At 34.1% G+C, this 25,214-nt stretch overlaps 1 protein-coding gene and 1 pseudogene across 2 annotated transcripts in view; both read left to right on the plus strand.

The window, feature by feature from the left end:
• Positions 1–25,214, plus strand: part of LOC112615155 (interleukin-1 receptor accessory protein-like 1) — a 743,111-nt gene that overhangs the window by 306,587 nt on the left and 411,310 nt on the right. The gene's annotated exons all lie outside the window — the stretch shown is intronic.
• Positions 1,325–2,137, plus strand: LOC112616495 (annotated as a pseudogene). Its single transcript, XR_003117647.1, has one exon. The product of XR_003117647.1 is annotated as a 60S ribosomal protein L7 pseudogene (transcript).

Here is a 25,214-nt window from a genome sequence, read left to right on the forward strand (position 1 = left end):
TTTATGGTCTTACCATTTGGTGAAGTTATTGCACATCACTGGCAAGAGTAGTTGAAAATTTGATTTCAATGTCTTATCATTTGATGAGTTCTGTAGATGCAGTAATGGTTTAAAGAGTTATTTTCTCTGTTGGGTGTAAGACGACAGAGAATCTTGGTTGGTAGGGTTTTCTATTTATCTTATTTGTCTAGTTTGAGCTGAAGTCAGTGATGAATTTCATGCCCACCAGAAAGCAGATATCTAGACTAATGAGTTTTTATTTCTGTGTTCATGCTGAAATTTTACACTGGAATTTTAAAATTTTAAAATTAAAGATAACTGTTTTAAAGATGCTCAGTGAGCTAAGAGAGAAAACAGACAAACAAAATCAGGAAAAAATGAACAAAATGAAAATATCACTGAAGACGTAGAAACTATAAAAAAAGAACAAAAATTTTGGACTTGAAGGATATAATAGCTGAATTGAAAAAAGTCACTGGAGGGGTTTACCAGCAGACTTGACTAAGTGGAAGAAAGAGTCAATGAACTTCAAGACTTGTTATTCAAAATTATCAGGTCAGAGGGGCAAAAAGTAAAAAGATTTAACATATACGAAGAGAGACTAAGGGACTTATGGGACATCAGGTGGGCCAATATATGCATTATGGATGTGCCAGAAGGAGAAGAGAGAAATGGAGGGACAGAGAGCTCAATTAAGAAAAAATGGCTAAAACATCCCAAAATGGAGGAAAGAAATACAAATATAAATTCAAGAAATTCAGTGAACTCTAGGAGAAACCCCAAAATATCCACACAGAGACACACTATAATTATATTTTAGAAAGTCAGGTACAAAGAGAGAATCTTAAAAATTAATATATATTTATATATCTTGAAATAAGTCATACTATACCTTTAAAAAATCAAAAGAAAAATGACTCATCGTATACAAGGTAGCTTTGACAAGTTATCAGTGGATTTCTTAGCAGAAACCTTGGCCGGGCGCGGTGGCTCACGCCTGTAATCCCAGCACTTTGGGAGGCCGAGGTGCGCGGGTCACGGGGTCAGGAGATCTAGACCATACTGGTTAACATGGAGAAACCCCGTCTCTGCTAAAAAAAAAAAAAAAAAAAAAAAAAAAAAATACAAAAAATTAGCCGGGCATGGTGGTGGGAACCTGTAGTTCCAGCTGCTCGGGAGGCTGAGGCAGGAGAATGTCATGAACCCCTGAGGCAGAGCTTGCAGTGAGCCAAGACTTCGCCACTGCACTCCAGCCTGGGCGACAGAGTGAGACTGCATCTCAAAAGAAAATAAAAAGGAAAAAAAAAAAAAAAAAGCCCTTTTTCCGGCTGGAACCATGGAGGGTGTAGAAGAGAAGAAGAAGAAGGTTCCTGCTATAGCAGAAACCGTTAAGAAAAAGCGAAGGAATTTCGCAGAGCTGAAGATCAAGCGCCTGAGAAAGAAGTTTGCCCAAAAGATGCTTCGAAAGGCAAGGAGGAAGCTTATCCATGAAAAAGCGAAGCACTATCACAAGGAATATAGGCAGATGTAAAGAACTGAAATTCGAATGGCAAGGATGGCAAGAAAAGCTGGCGACTTCTATGTACCTGCTGAACCCAAATTGGCGTTTGTCATCAGGCTTAGAGGTATCAATGGCGTGAGCCCAAAGGTCTGAAAGGTGTTGCAGCTTCTTCGCTTTCGTCAAATCTTCATTGGAACCTTTGTGAAACTCAACAAGGCTTCGATTAACATGATGAGGATTGTAGAGTCATATGTTGCATGGGGGTACCCCAATCTGAAGTCAGTAAATGAGCTAATCTATAAGCGTGATTATGGCAAAATCAATAAGAAGCGAATTGGTTTGACAGAGAACGCTTTGATTGCTCGATCTCTTGGCATCATCTGCAGGGAGGATCTGCTTCATAAGATCTATACTGTTGCAAAACGCTTCAAGGAGGCAAATAACTTCCTGTGGCCCTTCAAATTATCTTCTCCACGAGGTGGAATGAAGAAAAAGACCACTCATTTTGTAGAAGGTGCAGATGCTGGCAACAGGGAGGACCAGATCAACAGGCTTATTAGAAGAATGAACTAAGGTGTCTACCATGATTATTTTTCTAAGCTGGTCAGTTAATAAATAGTACCTGCTCTGAAATTGGGGGGGAAAATAAAAGAAACCTTGCAGACCGGAAGGGAGTGGGATGATATATTCAACATACTGAACAAAAAAGAACAGTCTAACGAGAATACTATATCTGGAAAAACTGTCCTTCAAAAATGAAGGAGAGGCCAAGCATGGTGGGTAACGCCTTTAATCCCAGCACTTTGGGAGGCTGAGGTGAGCAGATCACTTGAGGTCAGGAGTTTGAGACCAACCTGACCAACATGGTGAATCCGCATCTCTACTAAAAATACAAAAATTAGCTGGGTGTGGTGGTGTATGCCTGTAATCCCAGCTACTAGGGAGGTTGAGGCTGGAGAATTGCTTTAACCTGGGAGGTGGAGGTTGCGATGAGTCAAGATCGTGCTATTGCACTCCAGCCTGGGTGACAAGAGCAAACCTCCGCCCCCATGCCCCCAAAAAAGGAGAAATTAAGACTTTCCCAGGTAAACAAAAGCTGCACGAATTCATCACCAGTAGACCTGCCCTACATGAAATGCTAAAGAATATCATGTAAGTTGAAAGGATGCTAGACAACAACATGAAACCATATAAAAATATTAAAATTTTTGATAAAAGTGAATATATAGACGAATATAGCATCATGCAGTATTGTAATGTTAATATGTAAATCACTTTTAATTCTGGTATATAATTTAAAATACAAAACCATTTTAAAAACCTATAGATCTGAAATAATAGATACATGATATAAAAAGATGTCATTTGCAACATCAGTAACATAAAATGTGTGTATGGGAGAGATATAAAGGAGTAGAGATCTTTTATGTGACTGAAGTTATCAGTTTAAAATAGACTCCTATAACTTTATTTAATCCCCATAATAACCACAAAAAAAAATACCTATAGAAAATAATCCTATGAATCCTATTACAACATGTGCCAGTTTCCTCAGTGAATAAGAAGAAATAAAATTTTTGGCGTGTATTCATATATTTTAATAAAACCCTATGCAAACCTCTCTTTCTTTTTGTATAAATGAAGTAGTATTGGATAAATAGATATTTATAATAAAAATACTGGCTTTTGTCAATCTTGTTAAAGTTGAATATTGATAATTTAGTGTGATCTAATATAGCTCTATCCAATACAAATTTTTGTGATGTTGAAACTTTTCTGTATCTATATTGTCCTATACGGTAATCACTAGCTATGTGGAGCTATAAAGCATTTGAAATATGGCCATTGCTACTGAGAAATATAATTGATTTAGTTTAACTGAAATTTAAATAATCACATGTGAACACATACTGCACAGATCTATGGAGTGAGGCTTGTAAATATTGCCAGTGGCAAGGAAGTAACAAGGCTAACTATAAATAATTTTTGCTATGTTTCTCTAGTAGAAACTTTCAAACCAACTTACATTCTTTTTGCCTGCTTATACGTGAGTTAAGTAAATAAAAATGAAGGTTTTTAGAAAAAAATCCTTTAAAAATAATGACTTTGTGTATTTTAGCATACAAAATTTATTTTAAAATCTTATACCAACACTTGTAATCATATAAAATAAAATGTAACAGACATCTTTCATTATTTGTAACTAATGTGTGTATTTAATTCAATTTAATCTGATACCATTCCTTGGAAACTAAATGCTTTTCAAATGATAATTCTTAGAATTTTTACGTATCTTAGAAGTGTTTCTTTTGTTCTTTGTTTTTTGTTTGTTTGTTTATAAAATAAGGATATGTTACACTTTTCTGCTAGTGATCTAAATGATGCGAGATATGTAATCTTGGGAGAAACTAGATTTGGAATTTTGGTGGTAAACTAGTAATATGAACATATAGGTAATTAAATGACAGTCAGAAATTGTTATCTAGAAGTAGATGTATTGGTCATCTCAGAAAATAACCATACACAAAATACAGAGATATATAAAAATGCCTGGGATCAACTAAATTTTTTTTTTTGGAGACAGAGTCTCGCCCTGTCGCCGCCCAGGTTGGAGTGCAGTGGCACAATCTTGGCTCACTGCAAGCTCCGCCTCTCAGGTTCACACCATTCTCCTGCCTCAGCCTCCTGAGTAGCTGGGACTACAGGTGCCTGCCACCACGTCTGGCTAATTTATTTTTGTATTTTTAGTAGAGAAGGGGTTTCACCGTGTTAGCCAGGATGGTCTCGATCTCCTGACCTCATGATCCGCCCGCCTCAGCCTCCCAAAGTGCTGGGATTATAGGCATGAGCCACCATGCCCAGCTAACTAAAATTTTTTATGAAGCTATTTTTGATTATCCTACAAATAGGAATTTGATGAATACTAAGGTATAGAACTTTGGAAACTTTATACTTGAAAGGTGTTGAATTACGGCTTCTGGGAAATTTTACCAAAATAGTCTGCTGTTGAAGTGAAGCAAAGTTTATTGCTTATTGTGATAATGGGGACTATTAGCCTTGACAGAATCTCATTCTAGAGAAGGAAGGACGTAGACTGTCTGTCATCTTCCTCTCTTTCACAAACAGTGCCAGGAATAATATCACAGAATCCCAGAGTATCTATATTGGAAAATATATTTGAGATTATTTTGGCCAATCTCCTTTTATAAACAAGCTTTTGAATTCTGAGATTGATTACTAAATTAACATGCATTGTTTCATCTAGTTTTTTTGTGACTGATTAGAGAACATACCTTATTATTTCATCATTCAAACTTGAACTTAAAGGCAGAGAAAGGATGCAAAATAAAATATTTATAGATTATTTGGCAAAGTATAAGTATCTCACATCTGTAAAATTTTAATAAAATTCTACAAAGTTTTTGTGTAACGCTTGCCTAATGTGATTTATCTGTCAATTGATATATAGATTCCATTAAAAATTCATTTTTAAAAAGGTGAAATTATGACTGTCATAAATGTAAAATAAAATGATTAAAAATTTTATTTAGCTCAACAGTTAATGAGGAAACAGTAAGATGTTACAATGGTAAAAGGAGAATTTTAAAAAACACAAAACACACAGATACAGTCAGTTAGGAATTGTAAAATGAATGTACAAATAGATGCAAAAAAAAAAAACTTAGTATCCACAAGACAGTAATCAGTTGCATCTCCAGGAGGCACAATTAATTTATATATCTATGGACAATAATCATTATAATTATTATAATCAGTTTTCTGCAATTTACAGAAAGGTAAAATAACTCAAGACATTGAAAGGCGGACATATCAGAAAGTTGCTGTAGCGAGCACATGCAGTTAACTTTCTGCCTATTTCAAGGACTTTCACAATTTTTTTCTTATAACCCCAATGAAGATGAGAAATGGTTTTCACTTTACCCTACTCCCCATCACGTCATATTAGTGTTGCCTATTTGACTCATTAGTGTTATTTGCTTGATTCCTGTAGCCATTTTAATATAAAAATGTGAAATTCCTACTCTCAAGTTGAACATAGAAGATAGTCAATATTCTAAATTTAAAAGGTTAAAAACTTACGTATTTGTTTTTAATTTTAACATTATATGTTTAATAAAATAAGAAACTTGAACACCGTATTATTTATGGTCTGCATAATCCGTTGGATTTACCTAATTCATGGATTTTAATACACATGTTGTCTTTAGGTTACCCCTGAGGGCAATTGTTTTGGCATACCTAGCATAAAGCAGGTATCCACTATAAGATTTTTTCCGATTTCATGTAAAAAGGTTAAATGCTGGTTTGGTGGATCCTGCTTCAACATTGTGAAAATAACATATGAACTACATGTCTTTTGGGAAATTATATGTGGATATATCTACAGATGTAGATATAATAGATATAAACCAGTAAGAAAGGAAATCTAACTTTTTAGTGATTTCCTTTTTACTTTAAAAAATTTGCTATTGAATTTTTTCAGTTAAATAGTAACAAAAATAGCTAACAAAATAGGCGCCATACAAAATTTAATTTGCCCCTTTATAACTTTTTAAATTCCTTTATACTGCATAAACCCCAGATTTTTTGTTTCTAGCCTATAGTTTCTGCCTAAAATACAGGAAATGATACTTAGTTACAATACCAGAATGAAACCATTAAAAGTTTTGGATGCTGGTTTAAGTGATATACCACTTAAATAATGACCCAACTTTGTCTAAATTCTTCAAGAACTAGAATATATATAATTTTATTACATTATCTCCTTTTCATGTTGTTTCTTTTCCTTTGGATCTGATTTTTCAAAACTTACAGTCTAATATTGTATCACTCTGTAAAGTAACATTCCTTATATGATTTTTAAAGTAGAAAGTCTTTTCACATGAAGATATATATGTACTATATACATATATACATATATGTCTATATTTCTAAACCCTTATGTTCTTTGTGTAATTGATGGAGGATTATTCTGTAGAGAACAACCAAAGTTGCAAATCATGGAGAAAATCTCTCTGAAGTGCAAGTAAGATAAAGAATAAAATAATTGGAGCATTGTTGTTTTTAAAAAAAGCTTCTCTTGGAAAATGTCCTTTAGTATACATGGTTAGAAAAATAATGAATCCTAGTTTTAAATTTGTGTGATTTAACTTAGTTTACAAATGTTTATGTATCTCATTAATGGAAAAACGTTTTAGCAATGAAGATTAACATGAATTGATTTGTAATAATTAGCATGTTTAATTTCAAGGATACTACCTCAAAACACTGAATTAAGTTTTAAATAATTTATTATACATTTGACCACACAGAGCCTACACCAAGCTATTATGATGTGGTTATGTTTGTTTTAATACTTCAATCTCCACATAGATAGCACAAGATAACCTCATATTCATAATATTCTAAGTGCATGCATGAAAAAATCAAAACTATTATTTGAATAACAAAGCTCATGGGCCGAGGAAATGATGCCAAACTATCTTTTAGGAAATTACAGAGTAAAATAAGTTATTTACTTTAGGTACAGTATTAATTATTGATTTAACATTCACATCTCTGATAAAGAGTTACCTACTAGTGTCAGAAATCACATATATCTCCGAGGTTTTACTATGGCTTGAATGCCTCCTCCACACATTCAGGTGTTTCCAATGTGATTGTATTGCGAGGTAGAGTCTTTAAACAATGATTAGGCCATGAAGGCTCCTCCTGTGTGAATGTGATTAAGGCCCTTATTAAAGAGGTTTCACTCAATGTTCAGCTGTCTTGTTCTTCCACCTTCCACCATGTGAGAACTCAGCCTTCCTTCCCTCCGGAAGACGGAGAAAGAAGGCCCTTGCTTGACATCAAAATGCCAGCGCGTTGATCTTGCACTTCCTAGCCTCCAGAATTGTAAGAAATAAGTTTTTGTTCTTTATAAGTTAAAAACATATAAATGCATAAATAAATTATTTATTATACAATATTTAAGGAATACCTAAGCACATGTGTGCTCACCATCTAGCTTAAGTAATAAAACATTGCCAAAGCAGTGAAATACCCTCCTCTTTGTCTGTTCCCTCCCTTCCCTGATCATCTCTCCCATCTTCCAGATATACTTACCATTCTGAATATAGTGACAATCATACTATGCATTTGTTATTTCTTTTTTTTTTAATATAGGTGTCTATCCCCAAGCAATATATAGTATTGTTTTACAGTTCTTAACTTTGCATAAATGGTGTGATAAAATATGTGTTCTGAAACACACTTTTGCTTTGTTCATTGTACTTGTGAAATTCATTTGATATGTGTAGCTCTAGTTTATTCTTTATCAGTGATATATAATATTTCACCGTTTAGTCTACATTATCAAATGGTGGTCTGCCCAGAAAAGAATGTGGTAAAAGATAAAAACCTAAGTTGGGCAATATTCTGATTATTATGATTACTTTCAGATTTATTGAACTAAAGTTTATTTTGAATCAACTGGCAATGAAAAAATATTCATATTTAATATGACCATAAATCAGCTTTTCTATTGCCTTTGCATCAATAATTTAAAAATAAGTAAATAATGCACTGATTCAGTAGTCAGGTGCTAGTTATCCCAATTCTATCTAATTTGGAGGTAATATATTAGGTAGGAAACCTAAGAGTATCAGTACTGATTAGTGATTTGAGGCAGAAAACTTGAAAGTTAGGCTGGGAATTGCTAGTAAGGTTCTGGATTCAATCATGATGAAGTGACTTGGTTTGATGTGCCTAAGGACCCTGTCTAATGAGTTATATTATCTTAATAGGCCACATACTGGTAAAAAAACCCAAAAACTAAAACATAAAAGCAAGTGAATGTTAATGATGTCTCAAAAGAGCTCATTAATTAGTCAGTCAGCACCTCAACACAGAAAAAATTTCTGGCCATGTGGCCCTCACTCCGCCTTAGCCTTAGCAGGTAGAAAAACTAAATGCTTGAGGAGTATTTGCTACTAATTACCTCTGATGGGTATGCCATGTCTGGTCTTGTTTTGATATAGAGGGCAAAAAACATGATAGCCAATGAACATTAAATTGCCAAAGTGGGTGTAACACAGCATGAACATTTACCATTTCCACCATGTTTCATCATAAATGGGAGAAATAATATTGGAGTTGTGGAGGCAGGAATTTTGGAGATATCACAGACCTGAGTCATGGACAGCCATGTATGCTATCCATTATCCAAAAAAAGAAAAAAAAAAAGTCCTTTTAAAATGGTGTTAGTCATGTCTACAGGATATTTTCTGTTTTGTATAAAATGCTTCCTGAAATTTTCATGCTAATATAACATTAAATATTTCTGTTGTATAACAATCTCACTAGAACTTGGTTTTCCTTTTTTTTTAAGACATGAATTTTAAGTGGTGGTCATTATGATATAATTGAAAGGAAAGCCAAACTAACAATAGTTACCAAATACAGCCTTTTTATTACCTCTTTCCCAAAGAATCTCCATTTTATTTACCGTTTGACAAATGCAACTTATTTTATAAGTAGCAAAAACTCTGCAGGCAGAGTGCATCTTTTTTTGTTGCTGTTGTTGAGACGTGGTCTCACTCTGTCGCCTAGGCTGGAGTGCAGTGGTGTGATCTTGGCTCACTGCAAACTCTGTCTCCCGGGTTCATACCATTCTCCTAGCCTCCCGAGTAGCTGGGACTACAGGTGCCTGCCATCACACCCAGCTAATGTTTTGTATTTTTTTTAGTAGATATGGGGTTTCACTGTGTTAGCCAGGATGGTTTCGATCTCCTGACCTCGTGATCCACCCATCTCGGCCTCCCAAAGTGCTGGGATTACAGGCGTGAGCCACTGCGCCTGGCCCAGAGTACATTTTTAATACTTTATTGCATTAAGACTCTTAGGTTTAAAAAAGTAGTTATATCTGTTAACTTTAGTATTTTTCACTTTATAGAAAAAGCTTATGTCTGAATTTTCCTATTTTGGTGTTCCTGGATTTAGTAAGATGATATAAAATACTATACTAGTTTAAGATATTAGTACTTTACTACTAAGAATGTATTATTAGGATTTAATTATTTATTCTTGCCTATATATATTAGACTATATATTTGACTTTGTATTTGCATAAAGAGCATATTATTACAATCCCTAACATTTTTTAGATTGTAAGACAAACCTATATTCAGATGAGAATATATATTGAAGATTCCATACCTATAAGCCTGAGATAAATGTATGATTTGATGAGAGGAAGAAAAGAATTTATAATAATGATAAAAGCTATTAACACTAAAATATTGTAGGATTTTTAGCATAGTATCATTATCTACATGAAGAAATGGTTATATTTGCAAGTGAAATAGTTCCATGTGAATTCGAATGGCTGGGCTAGAAATTAGGAAGTTGGTACTATTTGGAATGAAGCACTTATCTTTTTTCTTTTTCTGAAAATATATCTTTTTTCACTCATCTCTTCTCTCCAACATCTTTCAAGTTATTAAACAGGTCGCCTAAGGGAGAAACTATCTCTAGAAAAATTGTAATAAGTTCTTTAGGGTTTTCGTACTTGGCTTCAGTTTCTCCTACCTTTCATAATAGATTCACCCTCTTTGTTCACCTTTCTAAAGGAGGCATTGTAAGGAAGCTTTCTTACGGCAAATTTACAATATCTGGTGACGTCTGACTCCTTTTTTTTTTCTTAGGCTAGACACTTTCTCACTGAAAGAAGCCTTTTGTCAGCATCTATTATGCTACTTTCCCACTGTTACAAATCCTCTATATTTTCTTAAATAGGACAGATTATATGAGGAATCCAGTTCCAATGCCGTAGCACTTGAATTTAAATGTGGGCAGTGTTTTATTCTCCTAATTTCTGTAAACTCTGATAGTTGGTTTAAGAGAACCTGCCTTTTTTGTTTGCTTTGTTCAGTGGTTAAACTTTAATAGTAAGTGACGAGGAAACATAGATAAAAGAATGTCTTTAAAGGCCATGAATTCTTCTCTCAGTTTGGAACAAACACCTTAGCTTCAATGTCTCTGCCACTTAGCATATTTAATTTCTTTGGTATGTGAATGTTTGTCCACAGTGTTCAAATGAATCTGACTTGAAAATCTCAGGCATTTTTAGGATATATTTTGGCATTAATAAATAGTGTGTTTTGACTTCAGAGCTGTTAATTACCCCTAGTTCCCTGATAAAATACTTGTAATGGGATTTTTTGGGTCAATATTAAAGTGTGTTTGAGTTTCAAGAGAGACATGAGTAATTTTTAATATAGAACAATATATTTAATATCTTACATTTATTTTTGGAAAGTAATTCATTGTATTTAAATTTCTCAAGTATTCAAAGCACCAAGGAAAATTATAGACAATAGTTTCTATTATTATTTGCTTATTTTTCTATTGGAAAAACTTATACAAATCTTTATAGCTTTTGGTAATTTTTAAATTCGGTTTTCTGTCTTATTATTGAATTATAAGAGTTCTTTATATGTTCTAGATGCAAGTCCCTTATACATATGATTTGAAAGTATTTTTTCTCATTCCTTGGGTTCCCTTTTTACTATCTGGACTGTGTCCTTTGAAACACAAGAGTTTTAAATTTTGATAATCTCTAATATATCTATTTTTTGTCTTTTTTGTTTTAAGTGAATAACTAGTAAGTCTGCCTAACTTAAGATCACAAACACTTCTATATTTTCTTCAAAGAGTTTTATAGATTTAGCTCTTACATTGAGGTCTGTGATTTATTTTGAGGTAATGTTTGTGTGTGGTGTGAGGATGGAGTCCAATTTCATTCCTCAAACTTCTTTTTTTCCCCTTTTACTTTAGAGCAAGCTATTGCTATGTTGCCCAGGCTGATCTCAAACTCCTGGGCTCAAGCAGTCCTACCGCCTCTGCCCCCCTATGTGCCTGGCCATTTTCATTATTTTACATGTGGATATTCAGTTTTTCTAGCTTGATACCTATTTTTATAATCTAATAGAAAAGACTAGTGCTGCTCAAACTTCAATGTTAGTAAGAATCACCTGAGGTTCTTGCTAAAATGCAAATTTTGTTATAGTTGTGGGACCTGAGAGGCTGTTTTCCTACAAACTTCCTAGGTGATGCTGCTGATTCTGGTACTGGGACTTTTTTATTGTTTGTTTATTTTTGAGACTGTCGCCCAGGCTACAGTGCAGTGTTGTGATCACAGCTCACTACAGACTCGACCTCCTGGGGTCAAGAGATCCTCCCACTTCAGCCTCCAGAGTAGCTGAGACTATAGGCTTGCCCCACCATGCCTGGTGTATTAGTCCATTTTCACAGTGTTATAAAGAACTGGCTGAGACTGGGTAATTTATAAAGGAAAGACGTTTAATTGACTCACAGTTCAGCCTGTCTGGGGAGGCCTCGGGAAAGTTACAATTATGGTGGACGGCAAAGGGCAAGCAGGTACCTTCTTCACAAGGTGGCAGGAAGGAGAGTGAACACAGGAGGAACTACCAAACACTTACAAGACCATCAGATCTCGTGAGAACTCACTATCAAGAGAACAGTATGGGGGAAACAGCCCCCATGATCCAATTACCTCCATCTGGCCTCTCCCTTGACACATGGGGATTATAATTCAAGATGATATTTGGCTGGGGACATAAAACCTAACCATATCACCTGGCTAATTTTTGTATTTTTTGTAGAGACAGGGTTTCACCATGTTGCCTGGGCTGGTCTTGAGCTCCTGGGCTCAAATGAGCTGCCTTCCTTGGCCTCCCAAAGTGCTGGGATTGCAAGCATGGACTGTGCCTGGCCCGTCCTGGGACATTTTGAATAGCAAGGAAATAGCCAAATACTAACCAAAGAATTACAAGTGCATTCTAACTGTGCATCTGTTTTATTTTCACCTCTCTGACCACTGGCTTTCTTTACTGCTTCCTGTATGTGGGAGACTGTAACCTCTCTACTGCTTCCAGGATCACATCCCATTAGATCAAGCCATAAACTTAGGAGTTGCAAAATGGCATTTCTAAGCCTGAGTTTTTAATTCCCAGCAGAGATTAGCCAATTGGCTACCTTAGATGTATCAGCTCTTAGGTGTTGAGTTCTTAGTTCTATCAGCTGTGGCTAGGGGTCTGGCTTGTGGAGGGCTCAGTAAGTCAGTGGCAGCTCACAGAGAAGAGAGTTGTGGGCTGACCAGAAACTGAATACTTTTCTACAGATGTGGAATTGACCTTCTGTGTCATTTCACAGAAGTCTGGGCATCTTTTACTTTAAATTGAAAAATTTTAAAGGCATGATAATGAGTAGGAGTCAGGAATTCTCCAAATGACTGTTACTGACCAATTCTGCGCAGAGGAGGGGGAAAAAGAATTTTCCTTGATTACCAGCTAAACTGTGTTTCATATTTAGCAACATGAATGATTTGTCTGACTTCATTAAGGACTCCCGTTGGAACACAGGCAGTCCTAGTGCAGACTATTGAGTGGGCAGTCATGGGTAAGGTCCTGAGCCTTTGTGGAAGCTTTCTCATTTATAGACTGAGGAATAATAGCTGTTCTGCAAAGACATTTTTAATCATTTTGTTTCTAGAACAAAGTGTAGGTGCTGAATCTGTTAGTTTTCCTCTCTTTCCCCGCCTTCCTACTTCCAGAAAAGATTTTCTGTGATTTACATATAAATGATCAAGTATAATAGGGCCATTAAATTAAGGATAAAAGAAGAGCCCTCTAATGGAAAGAGAACATAGTTTTTTTATAAAAATCAAGGATAAGATTGTTACTGTAACTGAACAGAAATTTAACTATGAGCTTTCTGGCACACATCATAAAAACAGAATAGATTAAGTTGTTTTTCATATATAAAAAATTTTTAAATACCAGTTTGTTAGGAGAGAGAAAATGTTTTTTTCTATCATTAATATTATGTTTACATAGAATAATAAGACAAATAGAATGACATAATTGACAATGATTTAAAAGTATCAAATGATAAAAATTTTTCCAGTGTGCTCCTTGAATTCTAGCATCTGCATACTGTCTAGTTTCTCATTTTTAGATATTTGTTACATCAGCATCCCGCTTCCAGGTACCAAAATCTGTATTAGTTTCTTATTGCTGCTATAACAAAATACCACAAATTGAGTGGCTTAAAACAACACAAATGTATTCTTACAGTTCTGGAGATCCAGAGTCCAAAATGGGTCTCAATGTGTTAAAATCAAGATGTTAGAGGGCTGAGTTCCCTATGCAGGCTCCAGGGGAATCTATTTCCTTACCCTCTCCAGTTTCTAGTGGCCACCTGCATTCCTTGGTTTGTGCCCCCCACCCTTTCCTATGTCTCTAAAGCCAGCAACCTCAGTCCTTATCATTCTTCCATCTCTATTGGTTATATGCTGCCTCCTTCTAATTTTATGGACCTGTTATTACATCTGCTGACTTAATTTCCCTTTGTCAATAAAACTAACGTATTCACCAGTTGTAGGGATTAGGAACTAGGTCTCTTTTTTTAGGGGCATAAGAAGGGAGGGCATTATTCTGGTAACCAAAATGATCACTTAGGATGCCAATCCCTTGATAAAATCTAAAAGCATCATATTCAGTACTGGTTGTGTAAAGCATTTCTATAAGGAACTTAAGTAATAGAATCCAAGTACATAACTTTTTTTTTTTTTTTTTTTGTAGTCTTAACATGATCTAAATTTAGGAGATTTTAGAGAAGTAGATCTTTATCCCTGGCCTCCATGTTTTCACTTTTAATTTTTAGCTTTCTTAATTTGCCTATTTTTTGGAGTTGTGTGTGATCATTTGAGACAAGATTGGGATTTTTATTTTAGAACCATTTAAACAACCAGCTTTACCTTATCTATTGAATGTCTCTGTTCTAGCTCCCTCTTTCTTTGTCCCTTATAAAGGGAAACCAGTAGTCTGTTAGTGAAAAGAGTGGGAAAACCACTAACTTATTGTAAGAATATTAACTTTTACATATCACATAAAACATATACTAGGTCTGTTACATAGTACAAAGAATAAGTTGGTACAGTGCCAATAAGCATGCAAATAAATTTGATAATTAACAGCTGGTAGGATTTACCCATTTATTTACTCATCATCTATTGAACATCTAATATTGGAATTATAGTGAGTAACGAAACAGTGGACCATAGCTTATATCAGTAATCTTCATGGTTGCATGCAAATGAAAGAAAAAAATAGAATGAGGATTTATGTGCTTAGGGCAAACACTAACATAGAGCCATTTCTTAGGCACTGTTTAGCACACATCAACTGATTTTATACTATATAATTACAATGCTTAGGTGAAAAGAGATAATACAATGATAGTTTTAATAAAATTAAATTTAACTCCTCTTGTTTCACTGTTACTGTTTTTCCATTAGGAAGCATCATGCCATTTAAAATTTCGATACTATAATATTCTTTTCAATATTTAGATAGCAGTTATGTTAAAAAATATTGTAAATTTTCCATTTTGCTTTTCACTTCATATTATCACCCTATTTGGACGTTTAATTTGTCTTGCTTGTTTTGTTGCCTGTGCTATACAATCTCTTATATTTCTGCTTTTCTTCAATCCTTCCTGCAGATTGCCATTAGACTCCTTTCCTAAAGAATAATCTTTGTTGTGAGAGTCTCTTGCCTACCATCTGAAATGCTGATGGCTGAAATTCAAGGCTTTCTAAGAGATGGCAGAAACTAACTTTTTTTGCCTCATATTTTATATCACTACATTCTTGAAAGTTTGAAGTGTAATAATTCACACAAATTCATCACATAAAACTTTAATTTGTTTTCATTTGCAGTATTCCCCATGAGTAGGATAGCAATTTCCATCGTGACTTGCTCAAATATTACTCAGCCTTTGTTGTGTAGATCAAAGGTCACTTTTGTGAAGCTTTCCAAGTTGACTTCAGCTTTCAGGAATTTCCTTCATCGAACTCTTTAAGAAATTTGGGCTAGTTTATATATAACCGAGAAATAATGGCTATGTGACTCCAACTCTATAGAGAATAACATTTTTAAAATCCGCATCTAATCATCTTAAATAATAAGGTGTACTTTTTGCTAGATTATACCATTACATGCACAAATTTCTCCAGAAATCCTCTGTAAGAGCTTCCCAAAGTTTTATATTCATGTCAGCTGCAAAAATTCTTTCTCTGGCTTCCTCCCATTCATGTTTGTTCATTGCTTAGATTAAGCCACTTCACCTTCCTCATCCTTTTTTTTTTTTTTTTTGGTGTGTGTCTGTGTGTGTGACAGTCTGGTTCTGTTGCCCAGGCTGGAGTGCAGTGACATGATCTCGGCTCACTGCAACCTCCGCCTCCCTGGCTCAAGCCATCTTCCTGCCTCAGCCTCCCAGGTAGCTGAGACCACAAGTGCATGTCAGCATGCCTTCCTCCTCCATTTTATCACATCATGGCGCTCTGTCTTCTTGCTGGAAGTTGTCATTGGAACTTCTGCTGTTTTCTACTTCCTAGGGAACCCAGATTTTTCATACTTCACTCTTAACCCATGAGTTTCCCTCAGAGTTCAAGAAACTTCTAGGTAATAGCAGTTCTCTCATTCTAACTGATTTTTGTTGTGAGACATCCTTGTGGAGACTTTCTGGTAAATAAAACTTTCTACTATTGTCTTTTCCATATCATTTTCAACAAGTATTTTCTATAACTGGTAATAGTGTATGTTTAATCTACTCTTCAAAACTAAGGGGAAAAATGAGGACAGGAAGTACTTTTTTGTTACTCATGGCTTAACTCAGAGGTCCCCAAACCTCAGGCCACAGACCGGTACCATATATGGCCTTTTAGGAACTGGGGCACACAGCAGAGTTATACAATGGGTGAGCGAGCATTACTGCCTGAGCTCTGTCTCTATCAGATCAGCAGTGGCATTAGATTCTCATAGTAACAGGAACCCTATTGTGAATTGTGTATGCCAGGGAGTGAGGGATCTAGGTTGTGTGCTTCTTATGAGAATCTAATGCCTGATGATCTGAAGTGAAACAGTTTCATCCTGAAACCCTCCCCACCGTCTGTGGAAAAATTGTCTTCCATGAAACTGATCCCTGGTGCCAAAATAATTGAGGGCCACTGGCTTAACCTTTAGCAAGTCCTCTTCTTTGGTTCAAATACAAGTAGCAAATTAAGCTTCAGTCACATATTTTCTTTCCTGTTTTTTTTTTTTTTTTTCCGTTGGTTTGTTTTATTTATTTTTTTTGAGATGGAACCTCACTCTGTCACCCAGGCTGGAGTGTAGTGGTGCGATCTCGGCTCACTGCAACATCTGCCTCCTGGGTTCAAGTGATTCTCCTGCCTCAGCCTCCCGAGTAGCTGAGATTATAGGCATGTGCCACCATGCCCTGTGAATTTCTGTATTTTTAGTAGAGATGGGGTTTCGCCATGTTGGCCAGGCTGGTATCGAACTGCTGACCTCAAGCGATCCTCCTGCCTTGGCCTCCCAAAGTAGCAGGGTAAGCCTCAGTCGTGTATTTTCTTTCCCTTTTTTTTGTTGTTTTGTTTTCATTACATGCATGAGCCACCATGCCCGACCCAGTCATGTATTTTCGATACAAGCAGGGTGTCATTGACATCTACCACATGTCTACAAGGCATTTCTTTCTTCTGCATGTAGTGTTTAAGAAGGTGTACATAAAATTCCTGTCCTTGCTTCCTTTTCTAAGCTTGCATTTCTTTTCCTCCCCTTAAAAAGAAATGATAATAGCTTAACCAATTAAAGCAATTTCTGATTATGCATGGTATAATAGATTATGTTATCAGGACTAGGTAAGACAGTCATCAACTAACCAAATATCTTAACGTTGGAGTTTATTCTGAGCTACCTATGTGCATATATTCTATGGGCAAAATATTATAATCATATAATACATACATATGTGTCTTTTAAGATACTTCTGTGTGGTTTTTTCTAAATAATTGTATTATATTTAAATTCTGAGAAAAGTTAAAATATTAACTAATGAGTAAAATTACATGTGTATATATGTATGGGATATATATAACCATATATATTATATATGTATATATGTGTATGATATATATTACCCATAGTCTTCCCTCTTTCTCCATTACAAAATAGACCTATAGGTATAGTTTTTGTTTTAACACAAACTTCTATTGAAGATGAAAAATATTAGAATTTCTTATCTTGCTGTCAAATTCAAGCATTATCATCCTCATGGCAACATTAATAATAGCTGTTTACTGTACCATTTGTATGTACCAAGCACTACTCTAGGATATTTATAAAAATTAAATTGTTTAATCATAAATAAAGAATTATGAAGTGAATTTTGAGAACATGGAAGCTCAAAGCCACACTGTAAGTGGAAGAGATGGAAAAAATGGTATATAAAATTGGTCTGAATATCTGGATTAAAATTTCTAGCATTCTTAGTTGGAATAGTATATATAACAAAATACTATGTAGAGCTCAAAACAACTGCTATTCATTGTAAGCATATTTCTCACAGTAGGTACTTAAATGATCTTCAAGCCTGAGCATCAGCCACAGCATCACTGAGCCAAGTAGAGAAAGTGGTTGTGAATCTGACAGGCCATACCTTAATATCTGGCACAATAAATCATTATTATGAAATTCTAAAGGTTAGAAATGAGTGATAATTTAAATGTTTACATTAAAGAAGTCACGTTTTAAATTTCTGTGTTCTTGGCAAGTTATACTTCTTAGCCACAGTTTCCTTGTTCATAAAATGGGGGCATTTGTTAGATCTGTAAGGCTCCTTCAAGCCCTAAAATTTCTACAAATTCGTGATTCCTTTTAGTTAACATTTTATCACCAAACTAAATTAGTTTAAAGGTTGAAAGAATATGAGATTTAAACCCCATGAGTTATTCTATTGCATTAAATTCAGAAGACCAATAGAGAAAAAAGTGTAAAACAAATATATGCAATAGAGAAATATCAAAAGTTTTCCATAATATTTCCACATGTATGTATACATTGAAATAACAATTTTAATAGTTACCATTTAAATAAAATCCTATGTTGTAACTTAGAGAATAAAAGCTTTTCTAAGGAATTCAATAATTAGAGACTTTTATAGTATGTTGCCTTAAGATTCTCTTTTGATTTGCTTTGAAGTATCTGTTACTTCTTTGAAGTTTGTTTTTTTTACATTTAGTTTCAGATAATTTCTCCCATTACATTTTTCTTCCATAATCTCCAAGATAAACACATTTGATTTATTATTAAAATGCAGTAGATTTCACTAGATCTTTAAAGTGCAGTACAAAGTATCATTTTCTATGCGTTATTATTACTACTATTAATCTGTAATTTTAAAGTATTGCATATACTTATATTATTTTCAAGTTTGTGGATCACATTTCCTAGACAGTAATGAGAAATAAGTGCTTCTAGTTAAATGGATATTCAAAAAGTATCATATATTTGCTGTGGACCTTCATCTCAGTGAATTTGTGAATGTATTATTTATAATAAAATTTAAATAAGTGAATGCTAAAAAAGTTTTTCCTTTTGCCAGGGGATTTACCTTAAAGAGAACAAAATGGATCTACCACATATTTAACACTGATTTTCCTGATGGAAAACCAGTAATTGGGATGGGAATGAAATGGTGAGATTCAGAACAAGTTCAACTCTCTACGTGGTATCTTTCAGAATTAGAACATTTTGAATGAATTTGTATTTCTTTAATAACTACTAAAATATGTCATTATATTAAGATAGTCGTATTTACAGTCTTCATACTAATTCTTGAAATCACAACATTTTATTTCGTATGTAAAGAACAATTGCAAAAACCTCTGTCTTGATGGAGTTAATAGTTCAGTGGGGGAAAGGGTGATAATAAGAAAGTAAAAGATGATATGTAGAAAAATAAAAACACAGAAGGGCAGTAGGAAGTGTACATGTGTGAGATATAATTCTCAGTAAGATAAAGAAGGCCTTTAACTGAAAAATTAACATTTGAGTGAAAACTGAAAGAAGGCAAGTATTATTAGTGCAGACATTCTCACACTGCTATAAAGAAATACCCGAGACTGGGTAGTTTATAAAGGTGAGAGGTTTAATTGACTCAGAGTTCCACATGGCTGCGGAGGCCTCAGGAAACTTACAATCATGATGGAAGTCAAAAGGGAATCCGTGACCTTCTTCACGTGGTGGCAGGAGAGAGAAGAGTGAGGAGTGAAGGGGAAAGAGCCATTTATAAAACCATTAGATCTCTTGAGAACTCACTCACTATCAGAAGAATAGGATGGGGCAAACCACCCCCAATATCCGATCACCTCTCATGAGGTCTCTCCCTAGACATATTGGGATCATAGGGAGTACAATTCAAGATGAGATTTGGGTGGGGACATAGCCAAACTATATCAGCAAGGGAAGAAACCATGCAGTTGTCTGTAATAGGAGTTTCAGGATGAAGGAACTGCTAGGACAAAGGCTCTGAGTCAAAAGCACATTTGGATAGTCACAGTAAGTGAGAGTGTGGTAGGAGATCAAGTCAGAAACGTAATGAGGTAATAGGAAGCTTGGGCCGTGGTGAGAAATTTTATATTTGCTAGATGAGTTAAGAGTGAAATAAGCATTAAGAAGGAATTAAGTGGTTGGATAATTGAGTAAAATATGGTTTGAGTGCCTCAAAAAAAGAGCAAATACAAATAGAGAAAATACTAATGATTTCGCCAGCTACCAAAGTATTTTTGGAAAAATTAATATATTCTCATTAGGCATATGTATATATCCAAGTTGTTTAGGTAAATAATTTGATTTAAACTGATAAGTAAGATATTTTACCATCTTTCATTCTTTCATTTTTTTCATTTATTTCTTGAGTATCTATTATGTATCACAAGACAAAGTCACATCATACTCTCAAGCTTACAGTCTAAGTCTACAATGTAAGTCTAATATATCCAGCCAAAGTTAAGTTTGCATTTATTTTGCATGATAATCAATGTTAGAATTGTTTCAAGTAACACTTGGAAAGATAACCTAAAGTGAAAAAGTTTAGAGAGTGAAATGCATATTATTTTTCATATTGGAAACATGAATCTTACTTGTGAAAAATAACCTTGATACTCTGAGGAAAAGTAACCAGTTTTTTGTTTGTTTGTTTGTTTGTTTGTTTTTTGGTTAAACCATTAAGTGTGATGTTAGCTATAAACTTTTGTGGATATTCTTTGTCATGTTGGGGAAGTCCACTTTTATTCCAAATTTTCTGACAGTTTTTATTATGAATGAGTGCTGGATTCTGCCAAAGGCTTTCTTTACATGAATTCATATGATTATATGATTTTTCTTTAGTCTCTTGATGTAGTGGATTGCATTAATTCATGTTTTATTATTTTTATTTTTATTATTATTTTTTGAGACAGAGCCTCACTCTGTCACCCAGGCTGGAGTGCAGTAGCACGATCTCGGCTCACTGCAACCTCTGCCTCCTGGGTTCAAGCAATTCTCATGCCTCAGCCTCCCTAGCAGCTGGGATTACAGATGAGTACCACCACATCCGGCTAATTTTTGTATTTTTAATAGAGATGGGGTTTTGCCATGTTGACCAGGCCTGTCTCAAACTCCTGGCCTCAAGTGATACATACATCTCAGCCTCCCAAAGTGCTGGGATTACAGGCGCAAGCCACTATGCCCAACCTAATTGATGTTTTAAATATCAAACCAGCATTGCATACCTGGTATAAATCACAGTTGTTCTTGGTGTATGTAATTTTTTATGCTTTGTTGTATTAGATTTTTTAATAGTTCATTGAAGATTTATGCGTATACATTTATGAGAGATATTTATTTATAGCTTTTATTTGTTATAATGTCTATCTGGGTTTGGTACTAAGTTAATACTAGCCTTTTAGAAAAAGATAGGAACAATTTTCTTCTGTTTTATGAAATATATTGGAAGATTAATATTACTTCCTTAAATGTTTGGTCGAATTTCCTGGTGAAATAATCACGTCCTTGTTCTTTTGTTCTTAGAAGGTTATTAGTAATTAATTCATTGTATTTAATAGACATAGACCTATTTAGATTATCTGTGTCTCCTCGTATGAGTTTGTGTCTTTCCAGGAGCTGGTTTATTTAATATAATTTATCCACCTATTGACCATAGAGTTATTTATACTATTGCTTTATTACCATCTAATATCTGTGGGATCAATATTTTACTTTTGATATTGGTAATTTTTGTCTCTATCATTTTTTGCTTGGCTGGCATGGCTAGTGGTTTGTCAACTTTATTGATCTTTCCTGAGAACCAACTTTTGATGTCTTTTTTTTCTATTTTCCTTCTTTCGGTTTCACTGTTTTCTGCTCTAAATTTTGATGTTTATTTTCTTTTTTAGATATAAAGTGTTGTTCTTTCTCTGGTTTCCTAGGGTGAAAGCTTAGAGTTTGAGATCTTTCTTCTTTTCCGGTACATTTACATAATACTATAAATTTCCCTTAAGCACTATGTTCCCTACATCCCATAAATTTTGGTCAGTTGTGTTTTCATTTTCATGTAGAAATATTCTAGAATTTCTCTTAAGAATTCTCCTTGACTCATTTATTTGGAAGTATGTTTAATTTTCAAATATTTGGAGATTTTCAAACTGTCTTTCTGTTATTGATTTTTAGTTTAATTCCATTCTGGTCTGAAAGCATACTTCATATTATTTCTATTCCTTTTATATTTGTTAAAGTGTGCTTTATGGCCCAGAATGTGGTCTATATTGGTGAATGTCCCATGTGAGCTTGAGAATAATGTGTATTCTGCTGTCGTTGGATAAAGTACTCTATTAATGTCGAATGTATCAAGTTAATTGATGATGCTGTTCAGTTCAACTGTATCCTGACAAATTTTCTGCCTACTTGATCTATCAGTGACTGAAAGAGGAGGGTTGAAATGTCCAACTTTAATAGTGGAGTTACCTATTTTTCTTTTTATGTCTATCAGTTTTTGCCTCATGTATTTCGATACTCTCATTAATATGTATTAAAGATGTTATGACTACTTGAAGAATTAACCCTTTTTTATTATGTAGCATCCTTCCTTATCCTTGATACTTTTCTTGATCTGAGGTCTACTTTATCTGACATTGATGTGGCTATTCCAGCTATTTTTTAAAAATAATGTTAGCATGGTATATCATTCTTTATTCTTTTATTTTTAACCTATCTGTCTTTGATACTTAAAGTGATTTCTTGTTAACAACATCAAGTTCAGTCTTGTCTTCTCATTTACGCTTACCGTCTCTGTTTTTTAATTGGTTTATTTTGACCATTCACGTTTTAAGTAAATATTGATACAGATGGATTAATAACTCTCATATTTGTAACTGTTTTATCTTTATTGCATTTGTTCTTTGGGGAAAGGAAGTTAAAGTCACTAGGTTTATTATTCCTTGAAACATAAATTAATGGCTCTGGGGGGATATATGCAGGTCTGTCTGAAAGTGTCTATTGTGAACTTCTAGCTTTCTTTTTTTTAAAAGCCTTGACCCTGCAGAAACATGAAAATGTTCATATAGCATTGTTTCCTGACAGTTTATAGCCAATTTATGTCAGTTCCATAATTTTTAAACTTAGAAGATTTCATTAACCTCCTTATTTCCTTTTTATAAACATTTTCACTTTCAAGCATTGTATTTAGCTTGATTCTGAACCTTACTCAGATGATTAACCCAATCCTTTAAGAAGATACTGAATTTCTGAAAAACTTTCTTAATAATATTGATTTAAAATGATGAATGATAGTCCCTTTAGTTCCCATTCATGCTTAAATTTTATAAAATAAAGTCCTTTTTATTTAGAATTTAAAGATTTTTTCTTAAATATTGTGAGGTATTGCAGCAGTAACGGCTTTTTGTTTTTAGCAAACTTTTCTCCGGTTATAGTAAAAAACTGATTTATTCCCCTTCCCAAATTTGCAAACTCACCAAAAGCCCTCTATGTGTTCTTCCACAAAAATGTAATGCAGAAATTTGCTGTTGAATTCTCAAAATACAAATACGGCTTTAAAAAAATCTGTATCAACTTCTTCTGGATATATTTTGTGCAACAGCATTTTAAAATTCTTATTTATTCTTTTGACCACCTGTGAAATTTGGAGTATTGTATTTTAACCAGGCTAATATAATCAATTCTGCCAACTCTATATCAACTACAAGGAAATATTCTTATTTAAAACAAATAAATACCCCTAATTAGCTCTTCATTTCGTGAATTCTGAGAATGTGAGGCTCAGATAGTAACCATTAAAAAAGACAACTCAGAATGTTATTTGAGCATAATTCTATTGTTTCTGTGACTTGAAAAGAAGCCTTTCTCCCATAAACTCCAAACTTCAAGGGATTTTCTTTATTTGATCTGAGAATCACTGATACCTTTTGCCGTTCTCGACGCAGCCTGATTCCTTGTTTGTTACAATTTTAACAATGACCACAAGGAAAAACATTTGATGTTAGTAATACGTGGAATCTTAGGATTCTGCGTCATTCCCTTTATTTTATAGGCCAACACATATTTACTACATTTCAACTGCATATATAGAAATGGAAAGTGAGATTTATATACTAAAGGATGAAGTACGGTGTCACAAAAGCAGAAGAGGAAAGAATTTCAAGAAGGCTGAAACTGTCATCAGTGTTAGATTCAACACTATTTTTTTCATTAAAAAAGAAGTAATTTTTATTTGAAAAGTTAAAAACAAACAAACATTTTGTAAAGCTTTTGGAATGAGTCTTACTACACTATACTTGTTTTTGTAAGACTGCCTGACCCTAGAAATTCTAAGATAGATGACTAACGTAGATAATGGTTGCTGCTTAAGTTTGCTTATGTGTAACCCTAATTCATCACTGTCCGATGGTTAATAGATTTAGAGTAGCTGCATTAAAAAAAAACCACGTGTACCCTTTTTTAAAAACATAATCTGTCTTGTCTTTGTCAAGTTGGCAATAGAAAATGTAGTTTTATTTTGATAAAGGTTGAAGAATTTATTGGGAGAAGATATCTGATGGCATTAAAAATGTCTCCCTCAAAGCAATTTAAGATATCAGAGTTTCTTATTGAGGCTCAATCTCTTGACACAGTCATACACCAATAATTTCCTAAAGGCAGTACAGAATACTAATGGGTGATTATTTTTTAGAAAAGAAAATGCAAATATATTCTGAATTGAATGAATGTTATATTAAAATTAGATGATGAATATTTGAAATGAGTGAGAAAAAGTTCCTTACAAGAAAAATCTCATGAATCATTAATATTTCCACTATAGAGCAAGTTGATTTTTTATTCTAGTACAGTAATGCATAGTATCACATCAAGTCATCTTTTGCTTATACAGTTAGAAGGAATTTTTCAGGAAAGTATTTACTTCATAAATAAAGCCTTTTTTTTTTCTGGAGGTAATTGAGGTCGCATAGCAGTGTCTTCAGTACAATTAACGTTCCACGTGAAAAGAAAATATACACAAACTTTGAGTGGAGAATAATACATATTTCAAACACATCAATAATTCATTTGACTTGAAGCATAGTGGGTGTGTGTCTTATGCTATGCCATTTTCTCTGCTAGAATTCCACTTCCCCCATCGTATCATCTCAACTCCCATAACTCCTCTTTTTTTTTTTTTTTTTTTTTTTTTTATTCCTGAGACGGAGTCTCTGTCGCCCAGAGTGGAGTGCAGTGGCTGGATCTCGGCTCACTGC

The sequence above is a fragment of the Theropithecus gelada genome, chromosome X, assembly GCF_003255815.1.
Source record: "Theropithecus gelada isolate Dixy chromosome X, Tgel_1.0, whole genome shotgun sequence".
NCBI lineage: Eukaryota > Metazoa > Chordata > Mammalia > Primates > Cercopithecidae > Theropithecus > Theropithecus gelada.